Source organism: Natator depressus, chromosome 13 (genome assembly GCF_965152275.1).
Source record: "Natator depressus isolate rNatDep1 chromosome 13, rNatDep2.hap1, whole genome shotgun sequence".
In the NCBI taxonomy this organism is placed as follows: domain Eukaryota; kingdom Metazoa; phylum Chordata; order Testudines; family Cheloniidae; genus Natator; species Natator depressus.
In genome coordinates this window covers 38,795,165-38,797,485 of record NC_134246.1, presented here as the reverse complement: position 1 = coordinate 38,797,485, position 2,321 = coordinate 38,795,165, and positions in this window count along the sequence as shown.

Here is a 2,321-nt window from a genome sequence, read left to right as displayed (position 1 = left end):
TACAGGAGATTTGGGATGAGGGTTAGAGGAATGGTTTTGGGCAAGAGAGTGTTTAGGCTCCCAACCCCCTTCTATCTTCCCAGGGGGGAAATGGGATCCTCCCTTCCCACCAGTTTTAAACTCCTCTTTCTCTGGCCTGCCCTCAGTAGACCCCTGATTCTGTTCAAAGGCATCAGCTAAAAAAGCCATCTCCTCCCCAGACTTCACATCTTTGTCCCACAGACACTGCTTCACCTCAGCCTGACACGTGCCTAGGAAATGCCCTTGAGCAACAAGGTCCAACATTCCCTTAAAACTTGCCACCTCCTTGCGCCTCACCCATTTTCCCAACAAATCTTTCATTTGGTTTACATATTCCCCATTACTCATCCCAATATCCCTCTTAAGATTCCTAAATTTAACTCTATATGCTTCAGGGGTAATCTGAAAACTTTTCAAAAGAGTATCTTTAAATTTACAATAGTTTAAAGCATCTTTACTAGGCATTCCACTGAATATGTTTCAAGCTGTACCAGTTAATTTCACAGCCAGTTAACTCTCTTATCTCCAGAGATTTCATGTATCACACACAGCCTGTCGAAGGCCATCAGATATTCGGCTCTATTGTCATCCTCACTGTGTGCAGGACATAAGTGTTCCCGTTTGTGGATTTTTGGCGTGATGGGAGTCGTTGGGGTCAGGGGGTTCTGGCTCTGCCTCTCTAGCAGGTCCAGCTGGTGTTTTTGCTCTCTCTCTCTCTCTTTTTCTTCCATGGACCTTCTGTGAGCAGCCTCCTCTGGCCGCCTCTTTTCTTTTTCCTTTTCTCTCCAGTTCTGTCAGTGGCATTCATCTCTGGGGCTCGCTCTCCTTTTCTGCAGACTGAAGCCTAAAAAGCTCCAACTTCGCAATCACTTCACTCATTTTCTTGCTTTTCTGTTCCTACTTCCCTTTCCCGAAATAAGCAAAAAGAAAATAACAGAAGTGTGACCCCCTCCTGACTGCTCTTAGCCACTGCACTGAAGACTCACTTAAAATCACCAATATCAGGGCTTAAAGTGTGAACTTCACTCGGAGTAACAAGCCGCACATACACCCTGCTCGCTGCGCCACTGACACCCCCTCTGGTGTTGTCTGGACGGGGGATCTGCTCGGCCTCTTCAATCCCTGACTCTGGGAGCCGGCCTGACCCTGCTCTGCTGTGAGAACCGCCACTCCTGGGCCGTTCACCCACAGCCCCCGGCATGTCAGCTGCTCCCAGCTACGTGCAAGCCAATATCTCCTGTCCCAGAAACAGCCCTAGGAGCATCTGTCTTGCAGTGCCCAGTTATGCCCACGAGACCCTGCCAGCTTGTATAAATTTGTCAATTTAATAAAGAAATTATTATGTACCAGGCTTGTTCTTTGAAGGGGAGCCTCTGACACACTGCAAACGCACTGCTTCAGGTAGAATAAACAAACAGATTTATTAGCTATAAAGGTAGATTTTTAAGTGATTATAAGTCAAAGCATAACAAGCAGGGAGCTGTTCATTCCTCCCAGGGGTGCAAAAGTATCAGCAGGACCCCAGCGCTCTGTGCCCGGCGCTGCACAGACACACAGGAAGGGCAGGTCTGACTCCTGCACCCTGAGCCCTGGTGCAAGTCAATCCGACCACTGGCAGCAGGAGTGTGTGTCTCTTATAAAGCGGGACATGCAAATGGGGGAGACAGTTTCCTCTTTAAATCTCTGCCTCTGTCTGCCCGGAGACACAATCCGCAGCCCCCTGGGTCTGTGCAGTCACCAGCCAGTCCCCTGAGAACTTTCCCCTCCAGCACCCGGGAAAATGGGGTTTTTGCTCCTTGTAATTGTCACTGTAGCAGCTTTGGAAGGTATTTTCCTCCTCTGAAGACCTGGCAGAGTTAGAAGAATATTGTGTTCTCGCTGTTTTTATACCGATATTAATGGCCTGTCTTTGCTCCCAGGTGTCCGGTCCCAGACGCTGGTGGAGTCCGGAGGGGGTGTGAAAAAGCCCGGAGACTCTCTCCGCCTCTCCTGCAAAGCCTCCGGCTTCACCTTCAGCGGCTACTGGATGAGCTGGGTCCGCCAGGCTCCCGGGAAGGGGCTGGAGTGGGTCGCCCGTATGAGCAGCGGCAGTGGGAGTAGCACATACTACGCTGATGCAGTCAAAGGGCGATTCACCATCTCCAGGGATAACGCCAAGAGTGAGCTGTATCTGCAAATGACCGGCCTGAAGCTCGAGGACACCGCCCGCTATTACTGTGCGAGAGACACAGTGACACCAAACCGGTTTGTGATCGCACAAAAACCCAGGCGGCGGAATCGCCCTTCTCCCGGCGGCCGCG